The sequence below is a fragment of the Bidens hawaiensis genome, unplaced genomic scaffold, assembly GCF_021521415.1.
Source record: "Bidens hawaiensis isolate Kalapana, Puna unplaced genomic scaffold, B.hawaiensis_p1.1 tig00062718_1, whole genome shotgun sequence".
Lineage (NCBI taxonomy): Eukaryota > Viridiplantae > Streptophyta > Magnoliopsida > Asterales > Asteraceae > Bidens > Bidens hawaiensis.
Genome location: NW_027501262.1, coordinates 49,448 through 63,022, shown reverse-complemented (window position 1 = coordinate 63,022; position 13,575 = coordinate 49,448). Strand labels below are relative to the sequence as shown.

Sequence of the window (13,575 nt, the reverse complement as noted above, 5' to 3'; positions counted from 1 at the left end):
TTCTCCATGAGGTTTTGGTAGTTTTGAACATAGTGATCAATTATGTTAAAACCACCAATTCCATCCTGGAGCTTCAAACAACGTAGTTCTCAACGTTTCCGCTATGCGGGGATGTTATTTCCTTTTCCGCAAGCATTGCCCAGAAGATCCTTCTTGGTTTCAATTCCCAGCGGAGCGCTAGGTATGTGAAGGGTTTTGCCTTAACACTGTACCTGCGCTCGTCTTACGGTTACTTTACTTCCAAGGTATTCCTGGCGTCAATTCCCTGCGGGTGCTAGGTATGTGAAGGGTTTTGCCTTTACACTGTACCCGCACCTGTCTTATAGTTACTTGGTTGCCGAGGTACTTGGCTTCAATTCCCTGCGGGTGTTAGGTATGTGAAGGGTTTTGCCTTAACACTGTACCCGCATCCGTCTTATGGTTACTTGTTCGCCAAGGTTTTCTTGGCTTCAATTCCCTGCGGGTGCTAGGTATGTGAAGGGTTTTGCCTTAACACTGTACCCGCATCCGTCTTATGGTTACTTGTTCGCCAAGGTTTGGGGGTATTTTCCCGCTTCTTTTTAAATTTTGAATTTTGAAATTCGAAAGGTTGGTGGAAAGATAGGAACAGTCCAAACCTCTGAAACGTCGTGCGACGGTTTCTTCTGACTGTGTCAGGACGTGCAGGAAGTTATGGTGACGTGACATTATATGGTCATTCCAGACGCTTTTTCAAGCGCGTGGGCGCGATTTTTCGGGCGCGTGGCCGCGAAATTACTGGCACACGTTCTGTCAACAGCTGTTGCCATGGCTAGCTACCAAGAGGGTAGGCTAACCAATGAGCTTCGGGTTCTCCAGGCCCGGACGCAGCCCCGCGTCGAGCTGCTTTGTCGTGAAAACGACAAGTTAAAAGCAGCTCGCGCCAAAGATGTATCTGAAGCGCGGGCTCTTCGGGAGGAGAACCGGCAGTTGGCCGCTGCCGCAGCCGAGAAGGAGAAGGCATTCAAGGCCCTCGAGGTTGAAGTCCAGGCGCGACTCGAGGCCCGCTCCAAGGCTGCCCAAGCTGTGAATGAACAGCTTCGGCTGGCCAAGGAGACTGCGCGAAACTCAACTGAGAGGGCTGCCAAGGCTGAAGCTGTTGCTGAGCCGCTTCGCGAAGAGAATGAGCAGCTTAAATGCAAATTAAAGGCTCTTCAGCATGCTCATGACGCCTTGGCAATGGAAGATGCCAAGAAGCTGCAGGAGATCCTTGACCAGAGGGGGGTGCTTGACCGCACTGAAAGGAAACTCAAAAGCGTCGAAGAGGCTGCCGCCAAGGAAGTTCAACTTGCCAACCTTGATAAGAGCGGAGCCGAACGTGCTTACAAAGAAAGTCAAGCTACCCTCCAATGGCTGCTTCGAGAAGCGTTGCCTCAGGTATCTTTAACTTTTTCTTTACGCTTTCCGCTCGTAATTAGAAAATGTTCTAACTTGTATTCTCTTGTAGGTTGTGCGTCGGGTCCTTTCAGAGACCTCTTATGACGATGCGATGAGCACAGCCCTCAACGCTTCTCATGAGGATGGGGAGAAGACTGGCTTCCTGCTTGGTCTAGGGTTTGCTGAGAGAGGCTTTCCGCCCTCCAACTTCCCTTTATTCAATGTTAATACTGAAGCTGCTTATGACCAAGCTGTGAACCAGTACGCTGCCTTCCCGCATCCAGTGGTGGAGAAGGTGAACGAAGCTGCTGCTGCTGATGATGGGCTAAACATCCTTAAGGCTTTCCTTGGGCAGCCGCGCTCTGACGGTGCTGGTCCAAGCGGAGGTGGCCCTGAAGCCTGATCCTGAAGATCCCTTCCCACTGCTAGGATAGACTTAGCTTTGTATAGATTTCTTTTAGGCGGGTAGTTACCCGGCCACTGTTGTAATATATCATTGAAATATACGATTGTTATTCCTTTCATTGGATTCTTTGCTTTATAAACTTATGACTTGCATACTTAGTTTAAAATAGCAATTTTCCAAGTGTTTAGAATAAGAACCTTTGAACGTGGTTGATAGTGGGTTAAAGTTTCGCTTCCTCCTTCGTGATTGTGCGGGTAGAACCGTCACTTGCACTTGGTAGGATGGCTAAACTTTAACTTTTATCTAACCTGCGTGTAGGTTTTTCTTACTTTTTGAGGATAAGTTAACCTTTGAACGTGGTTGATAATAGGTGTGAAGTTTTGCTTCCTCTTTCGTGATAGCGCGGGTAGAACCGTCACTTGCACTTGGTAGGATGGCAAAACTTTTACCCATACCTGACCTGCGTGTAGGTTTTTCTTACCTTTTTAAGAATTTTGTTTTGAACCGTTCGACGCGCGGCTGTCGATAGGTTAGTGTTCATCTTCCTTTCATGATTCGTGCGGATAGACCGGCACTTTCATTTAATGGAATAATCGAACTCTTCTCCTTCAACTGACCTGCGTGAAGGTTTGCCACGTTATTGGGTTCGTGCGGGTAAGACCGCCTTCCCATGCAACGACTTCACGTAATGTGAATGCCGTCACCAGTGTTGGATAGTTTTAACCGTTCGACGCGCGGTTGTTGATAGGTTAGTGTTCATCTTCCTTTCATGATTCGTGCGGATAGATCGGCACTTTCATTTAATGGAATAATTGAACTCCTTCAACTGACCTGCGTGAAGGTTTGCCTGTTGAGGATAAGTTAACCTTTGAACGTGGCTGATAATAGGTGTGAAGTTTTGCTTCCTCTTTCGTGATTGTGCGGGTAGACCCGTCACTTGCACTTAGTAGGATGGCATAACTTTACCCATATCTGACCTGCGTATAGGTTTACCTTTTCCTCTTAAGAATTTTGAACTGTCCCACGCGCGGTTGTTGATAGGTTGGTGCAGTTCCCTCGAATGATTCATGCGGATAGACCAGCACTTTCATATGGTAACTTTTTTCCCCTTCAACTGACCTGCGTGAAGGTTTATCATGCTTTTTGGGTTCGTGCGGGTAGGACCGCCTTCCCATGCAATGACGTTTTTTGTAATTATGCGGTGAAAACCGGCATATTAGAGTGTACAAAAGTATAAATGTAAATCATCAGCTTCGACGTTTGAAAGAGAATCATTTCCATTAGAAGTGGCTCTTGGCCTTTTCTGTACAAATTGGAATTGATTACATGCAAACTGTGTAATTGAACTCCCTTCCATGTTGGGACAGGAGTGCCATCGAGCCGACACGCACCTGTTTCGGGGTCTCGTTCTTTACGCAGCATGTAGTCTCCATATTGAAGCTGATTTTTTATTCATGTTTACCCCAGCCATGGTTCCACACGCACCTGCCTGCCTGCTTAGCTTTTATTTCGCCACGAGGTGTGCGAGCGTCCCATCTCTGACGAATGTTTCGACCATGTCTTTTACGTCTATGCATTCTTCAGTGTTGTGGCCTTTTGTTCTGTGATAGTCACAGTACTTGCTCCGATCAGCATCGTGACGATGTCGGATTACTGGAGGCTTTGGCCATGGGAGCTCTTCAGTAGCAAATATGTCAGTGACGCTTTTGGTAAGTGGCGTCCATCTGGAGTTCCGGTGCAGCTTTACATTATCCCTTTCACCCAATCGGTGCTGTAAGCCGGATGAGGTGTCAAAGTTTACCCTTGACTGCCAAATGCCTTGCTTCCGTTTTTTGTTCAATCGGGCGGTGAGGACGTTGTCCTCTCTCGTCCTCTGGGTGTAAAGGTTTGTGCTCTGCGGAAGGTCTCTACCCAGTTGCTTCTCCGTTTCCGCATAGCGTTTAGCTGCTGTCATGATGCCATCCCATGTGGATGGCATTCCATCTTTACCCGTTAGGGTGCGGATAAGCTCTGGGTCCTGCGCGCCCTGGATGAAGGCTGCGCGAACAAGATCCTCGCTGATATTGCCCAAACTTAACTTCTTTGAGTTGAAGCGAGTGATGAAGTTTGGGAGAGATTCATCTTCTTCCCGTATGCATTTGAGGATTGTCCATTGCTCCTCGGTATACTTTCGCTGCTGGCTGAAGTGTTGGCTAAACTTCTGCTGGAAGTCTGCCCAGTCGTAAATGTGGTTAACCGGTAAACGATCAAACCAAACCCTAGCAGCCCCCACCAGTGTCATTTGAAACATGTAACACCACGTGGGTTCCGTCCAGTTGCTGACGGTTGCCCCTGCTATGAACCTGTTCAAATGGTCGTCTGGGTCGGACATACCATCATAAGTGCCTATGTTGGGCATTTGTTTGGCACTTTTTGGGGCAATTGCTTCCGCAATGTCCCTTGCAAATTTGGACGTTCCCGCATTTGCAACGTTCGGTCTGTACGTTTTGGAGAAGTCTCGTGAACTTCCATCTGTGCTTTTTGGTTTGAAGGTTTGTCCAAAATGCCTTCTCGGTTGGGAGTCCGTTTCCTTACGCTTCCCTTTTGCCCTATGGCGAGGGTTCGCGTCGGAGTCGGATTCCTCCGAGTCATTGTCCAAGTATTCTTCGAATTCGTCGGCCTGTTGGACGGAACGCAAGCGTTCGTCCAACTCAGCTTGGAATTCCTTTTGTCGTGCCTCCGCCCATGCCTTAACTTCATCGAGAGTTTGGCGGGGGAGTCTTGTTCGTTTTTTAAACTGGGTATCGGTGAATCCCAGTGGGCGATTATTTACTGCACTTGCCCCAGCTTGGGTAACTGGGGTAGTGTTCGTAAAATTTACTTCACTTGCCCCGGCTTGGGTAACCGGGGTAGTGTTTGTAAAAACTGTGTTGCCGGTATTCCCTCCAGTAGCTGGGGTTGTGGTTACCGGAGTTTCTTTAACCATCTTTCTAGAAGTTTGAAAAAACTGGAGAAAAATGAAGTTCTAGCTTTATGCACGGATGGCGCCAATGAAGAAACACCAGTCGAACCCCGACAGATTACTGGTAACCTGGGGGTTGGAGAGCTGTTTCCCACGAGGGGTTAGACCCTTGGAAGATGGTTCTTCTGATAACCTGCAAAACAGACACCGTGAGCTCGTCACTGAGAAGGGGGGGTTCCTCCTTGTGACCACCCTCCGGCGTGAGAATCAGACTAGATTGCTCTTTAAATATAAAAGTATATTAAGAGATTGCTAGAGCAGATATCAGGTATATATGATGATAATATGATAAGATGAGATGGTCATACCATTTGGGGTATTTATAGCCGAAGGTAGGTTTCCAAGGGGTTTAGCCGGCCCAACACGCTACCAACTGTAACCTATGCACGTGCCCTGCCTGTGAGTGGTGGATAGGTAGCGGCTGACACAGAGCAGGCGTGTCGTGCACTCTTCCTCTTCTGCCAACAACAGGCTAGGCACGTGGTATGGCAGGAGTTGGTGGGTAGGCGGCGGCTATTGGTCACAGTGCTGTGGCGTGCTGTCTGCCATGCTGCTGTCAGCGAGCTGTCACATTCTTGGTCAGATCTTTTGTCTGTACCTCGTCAGGTATCACACAAAAGATCCTCCATCATACGGACTGGCTCATTTAGGCGGGAGTTTTCCCCCTCCCGCCTTTGCTCATTCCTTCAGGTGACACTGGGGAGAGTTAAGTGCCTAGTGCGTGTAGCCATGCTGCGCGGGTGGCCTTCCCTCATGGCTTGTATCCGAGGCTGCGGGAACAGGCGGAGTCCTTCACCATGGGAGGCATTTCCTGCGGGACCAGCTTGCATACTGCGCGTAAGGACGTCACTTCTCTGAGCATGGTTGGTCCTGCGGATCCAGTTGGTCTCTGCGCAGACGTCCCTGTTTAAGGTGAGTCTTGCGGGTCCAACTGGGCTCTGCTGGGACCTACCTCTTCAGTACCGTAATAAAGAACGTAAATTCATAAATAGATATAAATCCAAGTTTCAGTGAAAATGAGTATCATAATAAGAGAGATAAATCCAAGTTTATGTAAAAAAGAGTATCATTATTTAATTTTTAAATTAACAATAATTCTTTTTATACCAATGCGTATATTTGCAACAAGCTAAAAAGAAAAAAAAAGGAATTTATTTTTCAACAAGCACATTCAAGTGAAATAGTTTTGATTTAATGTATGTTATATTATTTGTTAAATCACTCTGTTTAAATCAAATTTATTTAAAATTAAGTGATTTGTTAAATTATTATTTTTGTTCCACCAACCCAACATCTCTTAAATGGTTATAAGTGAAATTAAAAGTTCAGCATGACCTACTTACTTTTAATTCCAATCAATATCTTATAGCCTCATTAGGTGTCGTACCAAAATGAATCAAAGCGTTTGTTTCGAAATAAGTGTAAGTATATAGTTCTGTATGAAACAGATAATTTGTCAAAATAAGTAAACGTTTAAAATAAAAACAACATAGTGGCAGATATATATGGTGTTTTTACGACTTATAAATCGGTAGTGCTCGCAAATGAAATAGTCAAACCTAACAAGAGTCTATGTGAAAATCATAACATATAGACCCAAACAAGACATATAAATGACATTTAACTAACCCAAAACTTTATTCTAGAGAAAATTGCAATTTTTGTCCTTCTGAATTAGCTAAATTATGGAATAAGTTATTTTCGAAAATGAGTTTTATTCTTTTATCTTTTATTTGCATATTTGGCTCGGTTTTACTCATTTACACTAACGAATGTTAAGTTTTTCCGTTATGTCACTCATTCCATATTTAGTGTTCTGGATTAACATATTAAAGAAAAAAAAATTATAAAATTAGTTAACATTTTAAGCTATAAAATTTGATGTTTGTTTCTCTTTTATATTTTTAATCTTTGGTTTAAAATATTTGATTATTGTTATAACTAGAAACACATTTGAGAAAATACGTATAAAATTAAAACGATTTAAACCGATCAAAGAAGGAACTTGTATGGTTAACCTAACCTAAACACAACCCGATTTAAACCGATCAAAGAAGGAACTTGTATGGTTAACCTAACCTAAACACAACCCGTTTAGCTAAACATAGTTGCACATTTTATCCGAACTAACTCAAATCCCTTTAGAATGAAACAAAACTGTTTCCCTTTAAGAGTCTTGATGAACCCCATGTGGACATTTGATTCACTTCTGTAAGTTCAGGTGGTTGGGTATTTACAATTTAACAGTGAATGGTGGTTGGCAAAGAAGGTGGTGGTAGTGACTTGTGGGTGAGAATGTTGGGTTGTGAGATGGTACTTGAAGATGATGGTGTCGGTGGTAAGGTAAATCACACTTGGCAATCAATACAAATTAATTTAATAAAATCACACCAATAACCAATAATTCAAATAATAAATAAAGTTATAAACTAATTATTTTATAAAAAAAAATACCAAAGTTAAACATATAAAAACTAAAAAATTAAAAAGTAAGAGACTATATAAAATGACGAATAAAATTAAAAGGCAGCCTTCTTTAAATTCATTTTTTTTATAATTTAGGTCTTTTTAGAGTTTGTCACATAATTTTAAACATTTATCTTTTACCTATCCAACTTTAATTACAAACTTTGTTTCAACATTAATACACGGTAGCTTTCGAACATATAATAAATTAAAGGTATGTTTGATAAGAAGCTTTAGATGCTTTTAGAAGCATATGCATTCAATCTTTTAAAAAAAACTCATACTCAATAAAAAAAATCTTGTTTGGTTGAAAGAATTTGAAATTTTTAAGTTAAAAGAAAATGTTTAAAGCTAGAAAGTCATGCTAGTAGCGTTTAAAAAAAACACAAACTTTTAATATTTAAAATTTCTTAAATAATCTTCCAAGATATATATATTTAGTGTTATGTATTTTTAATTGTGTCCATTTTGACGATTTTATACATTTTATTAAAAACTCCAGTCATTCTGTGAAACACCTAAATATATCTAAAAAATTACAGCTACTAGCTTCCAGCCACAAGCTAGTTTTGTCAAACATACCTTTAACCTGTTCCTACACGATGAGACGCATTTTCACGTACAATAGTAGTAGCTATGTAGTTAATGTGGTAAAAAATTGATAGCGGCCATGGACGCTATTTGAGATATAGGTTATTCATGTGGGATGGTGGTGAGAATGTGGCAATTTTAATATCAAGCAATAGATATATTAACAGTAATATCAAAAGAAAAAAATCACAAAAGTATCAATAACTAAAACATGACTCAATCATAAGCTATGAAATCTTCCTTCGAGTCCACATAGACCAAGGAATCGTTGGTAGACGAAAAGGTGAGAACATGATTTTTCTAGGGTTTGGATAAAAGAATCGATTATAAACAAACAATAGTTCAAATTTGAAGTTTGAACGATTATGGCCTTTTTTTAATTTAGTCCAAATATACCAACCTTGAAAATCAATGCTATAACCGCTATCTAGGAATAAAAATCGGTCAGATAGCAGCTAATAGCACCGTTAATAACAGCCCGCTATCCCGTATCGCTATTTTGCAAAGGTCCGCTAACAGCTATCTCACTGCTATCGAGTACATAGAGTAGTAGAGTATAGTAGCTCTAATAATCTCAACTGTACACATTTTTAGAAATAAATACAAACACGGTCTGATTTAAGGAACAAAAACAGAACATGTGAAACTGATTATGACTAATATTCCGTTCCTAAACATAAACTCAAACAAGTACATTGTCCCACTTCCACCGTCACCATTGAAGAAAGAATAAAACAAAACCAAAAGCAAATAATAATAATAATAATAATAATAATAATAATAATAAATCTCCAGCATGATGGGCCACCCGTCCAACACCATGTTGACACACATAACTGTAAAGAACAAAACACCTTTAACACTTATAACTTTTTTCACACTCCGATCACATTCACCATCACCACCAATTCATTCTTTTTTATCACCAAATCATTGTCGCAATTCGAATAATGGAGACTTACTCATCATCAGGGGACGAATCTGATCACAACCGGTTTGAGGATTACAGTGTCAGTGCTGACGTCAGTGAATCCGAGAGTTGTGGGGCTTCTTCTTTTGATTCGCCCGTCGCGTCCACTTCTCACGTTGATCGGGCAGAGGTTTACGTCGTTTGGGCACGGGGTTAAACCCGGGGTTGGAGGGAAGTGTAATGGGAAAGCTGAGAGTGAAAATGTGACTGGTAATTTGGAATTTGGAGTTGGAGATTGAATATTGCTCTGTTTTTGTTAATAATCGCTCTGTTTTTTTTTTTTTTTACATTTTGGTTCAAATTGAGTTTAATTGAAAGTTTATGGTCATGTATTTGACTTAAAATAAATGATAATTGGGCAAATTATTTGAAATTTTTGATGATTTTGAGATGGGAAAGTTGAATTTGGCTCAATTGTTAATAATTGCTCTGTTTTGTTAATAATTGTTCTGTTTTTTTGTCATTTTGATTCAAGTTGAGTGAAATTGGAAGTTGATGGTCATATAGATTTGACCTAAAAAGAATGAAAAGTGGTCTAATTATTTGGATTTTTTTATGATTTAAACAGAGAAATTGAGCAATTTGTTAATAACTGCTCTGTTTTTTTTTTTGTTTTGTTATTCAATTAAGTCAAATTGGAAGTTTATGGTCATAGATTTGACCTAGAAAGAAGAGAATTTTGGCTAATTTCATAGAGTTTTTATTGATTTCAAGATGCTAAAGTTGAATTTTGACCTAAAAAGAAAGAAAATTGAGCTAATTGTTTATAATTGCTCTTTTTTTTATTCGAATTTAGCAAAACTAGAAGTTGATGGTCATAGATTTGACCTTAAAAGAAGGGAAATTGGGCTAATTGTTTTGTATACTTTTGATTATTTTCAGAGGGGAAAGTTTAATTTGTAATTGTGAAGATTTTGTGGTTTTTTTTGTTGTAATTTTTGGATTATTATGTAATATGCAGAGATTCAGTTGATGAAAGATCGGTTTTCAAAGCTATTGCTCGGAGAAGATATGACTGGAAGAGGAAATGGAGTTTGTACTGCTCTTGCTATCTCCAATGCAATTACACATCTTTCTGGTTTGTTTCCTTTTCACTTGCTCATAACGGTCAAAGATCTTGTTAGCTGTTGTAAACTAGTTAATAACAAGAATGAAATATGGTAGTATGTCCTAAAGTTAGAGCAAATTTGGTTCTTATTACAATGTAGTTTAATATATACAGTAGTTGACTTGAAAAGGTCAAAGAAGTTGTTTTCCAGTCTGATAATTGTCACTACATGTGTTAGTTCTTGGTAAAATAATTGATACCAAGAAGAACTATGCTAGTATGTGTAAAAATAGTTGGGTGAATGAGTGAAGAAATTTATATCAAAATTTAGTTTTATAAAAAAATAGTTGACACACAAAATTCAACGTCAAACAACTAGGTTTTCAAATTTAAATGAGTCAATCGTGCGAGCCACAAGCCGAGCCAACTCTAGCTCAGGCTCGGCTCATCTCATTTACAAACAAGTTTTTTTCATGCAAGCTGCGAGCATTTTGAACAACCTTAATGATGAAACTGTTCTTTATTTACAGCTACTGTATTTGGTGACCTATGGAAGCTAGAACCATTAAGTCAACAAAGCAAGTCAATCTGGAGAAAAGAAATGGAATGGCTTCTATCAGTAAGCGACTCCATAGTCGAACTCACACCATCATTTCAAGAATTCCCGGATGGTGGGACCTTTGAGGTCATGGTGACTAGACCGCGGTCTGACTTATATGTAAACCTCCCGTCTCTCAAAAAGCTAGACATGATGCTAGTAACCATGCTTGACGGGTTCCATGACTCAGAGTTCTGTTACGTTGACCGGTCAACGGCTGAAGGACATTCCAACGGGTCACAATCGGATAGCCCGTTAGTTCAGTATGAAGAGAAGTGGTGGTTGCCTTTTCCAAAGGTTCCAACTAACGGGTTGTCGGATAATACAGTTAGGAGGTTGAAACAATGCAGGGCGTGTAGTAATCAGATATTTAAAGCGGCTGCTTCGATTAATAGCAATGTGTTGTCACAAATGGAAGTTCCTGATATTTATTTAGAGACCTTGCCTAAGGTATGAATTGTGACCAACTCTAGAATGATTTTTTCCTTTTAGTAACCAACTAATTTATGGTTGGTAAAATTCACCAGAGTTCCAAAAGTTAAAGTTAATGTAAAAGGTAAGTAACCAACTGAAATTGTGACATTTCATCATTTTGATCGGCTAGCCAGTCGGATTGCCTTAATGTTAAAAATTTTAAACGAGTTACTTTGTTAAATTTTCTAACTTCTCTAGTTATATTTTTATTTTTGGTTTGTTTCAGAACGCGAAAGTTTGTTTAGGCGAAACACTTCATCGTTATATAACTACCGCACAGTTTTCACCCGAGTCTCTTTTGGATTACTTGGAAATGTCATCAGAATGCACCACTCTTCAAATAGCCAACAGGATTGAAGCAGCCATGCATATTTGGTCAAGAAAATGCTCAAAGACTCATGCAACCGGAAAGCTTCCATGGAAGGGAAATGTTAAGGGGCTTGGTGGCGATAAACAAAAAAGTAAACTTCTTTCGGTTCGGGCAAGTACCCTTTTGAAGAACTTAAAACTCCAGTTCCCGGGCCTTCCAAGAACAAGACTGGATCTTGATAAGATTCAATCGAATAAGGTATGTTCTTTGTACCAAGTTGTTGATAAGGGTCTGGATAGACTAATCAATTAGTGTTTAAATTATGATAAGAAAAGTTAATTAAAGTTACAAAATAGGCTACTTTGTGAATAAAACGATTTAGGGTGTTTTATGCATTAGAAATCTACTTTGGCTGGATGTGGATTGGTTGAACGTATAATTTAAGGTTTGGAAAAACGTGTCGTGTTAAATAGAGCATTTCAAAACGGCACATTTAACATTAGTATTTAACTTGAATAGGACGCATTTAACTAAAATATGGCATGTACTCGAACGTTAACGTGGCGTGTTTAATAAGTAGATTACACAACATTACATGTTTAATATGATTAATTATAACCAGTTCCATAACATGGCACGGATCATTTGACACGACTCACTTAACACGATAAGTAAAAGTTACAACTCATAAAGTTCTTAACCAACTAGTTTAGCCGGTCAGGGGACGGAATTTAATTGTGATGTATTTAACAAATTTATAAAATTATTAATCTAAGCATGTTGTTTAACATAAATGGGTCTTAAGTGGGTCTTAAGTATGTCGTGTCGGCTAGTTAACCCATTTAGCATGATTAGTTAAATGTGTTCTTTGTGCCATAAACATATTAGGAGAATTAAACTCGCTCAGACATGTTTATACTCATGTTATAAACCTGTCAACCTGTTTATGACTATAACCCATTTAACTTTGTGTTGAGTTAATGATCTTGTCATAAATTTTCAGCTCTATTGTATATCCTGTGTTCTTTAAACTAATTCTATGTTTTGTTTTATCTAATTTTCTGTTGTTATATAAAACATAACATAAACCGAATCAAGCATATAAAAACGAGCTTCCTTTTGTTGCAGGATGTAGGACAAGCTATACTCGAGAGCTACTCAAGGGTGATAGAAAGTTTAGCTTTCAATTTAATGGCAAGGATTGATGATCTTCTTTATGTCGACAATGCCACCAAGAAACGAGCCATGGCGACAGCTGGTGTTTCCGCTAGTGCCCGGCTTCAAAGGCCAAAGGTCCGTGGAAGTTCATGATCTTCCATGGTGGCACCACCAGATTTGAGTCCTTCGCTTTTGACAATTAGAGAGCGCGGTAAGAGACGGCTTTCATATAGCGCAACAAGTAACAACGATACAATGGAAGAGGCTTTAGAAAGATTAACATTTAACTAGTTGTATAATATGTACTTGTAGAATTTTTCTTCTTTCTTTCAACTATGGTAAAAGTTGGTAATATCATGTAACATATTCATGGTAGGTAGATATGACTACATGAGTCATAGTTCATTAATGTTGCTAGGATTATGTCATATTTTTAATCAAGTCATGTGTAAGTGTAGATTATACTCATCAATTTATAACTCCAGCTTGATCCGGTAATAATATGAGTCGAGCTAGCTCAGTTTAATGTTTTATAGCTGAGTAGATAATGAGGTTGTATTCCACTCGCCTCTAACTAGAGACGGGTTTTGCTTGACTTGTTTTTTCTTAAAATTGGTGTTTTTATGTGTTTATTTTTAAAAACATGACGTGTTAGCAAGTAACAACAATCTCAAATTGCTTAAGTATCAAACAAAGCGATACTAACATACAAAGAAAAGAGCTAACTTACATGAGCCAGATAACGAGCTACCCTAGATTAAATTATTTAAGTATTAACAATCTCAAAAGGCTTTGTCAAATGTACTTGTGAAGTTGCGAGTTAGCTAACTTCAGCTCCGACATTGATATGAACCAACAAGCTTGGGCCAAATCAGCTTGGGTTATTAATGAGGTAATTTACACAAGCTGGTGAGTGATTTGCAAGCCGCACACAACTACGAGTCTCAAGCTTATTTAACATCCCTAAACACAAATAAACTCCTGTTTCACAAGGGGCGTGCGTCGGGAAAAAACTCGCTCCCACAACTTCGGTTGATAAATACTTTTCAATCACCTATATTCATTTTATTAACATTTAACCTATATTGGTAAATAATTTTTCCACCCATACCATTTCGGGAAAAAACTCAATTTTGAGCTTTTATAATTTATAGTACA

General features: G+C 39.5%; 1 pseudogene across 1 annotated transcript; it reads left to right on the top strand.

Moving 5' to 3' along the window:
- The first annotated feature begins 8,765 nt into the window (after positions 1 to 8,765).
- On the top strand, positions 8,766 to 12,724 carry LOC143603791 (rop guanine nucleotide exchange factor 1-like; annotated as a pseudogene). The gene is made up of 5 exons (XR_013148135.1): positions 8,766 to 9,039; positions 9,791 to 9,907; positions 10,408 to 10,925; positions 11,176 to 11,517; positions 12,388 to 12,724. The product of XR_013148135.1 is annotated as a rop guanine nucleotide exchange factor 1-like (transcript).
- Positions 12,725 to 13,575: the final 851 nt, after the last annotated feature.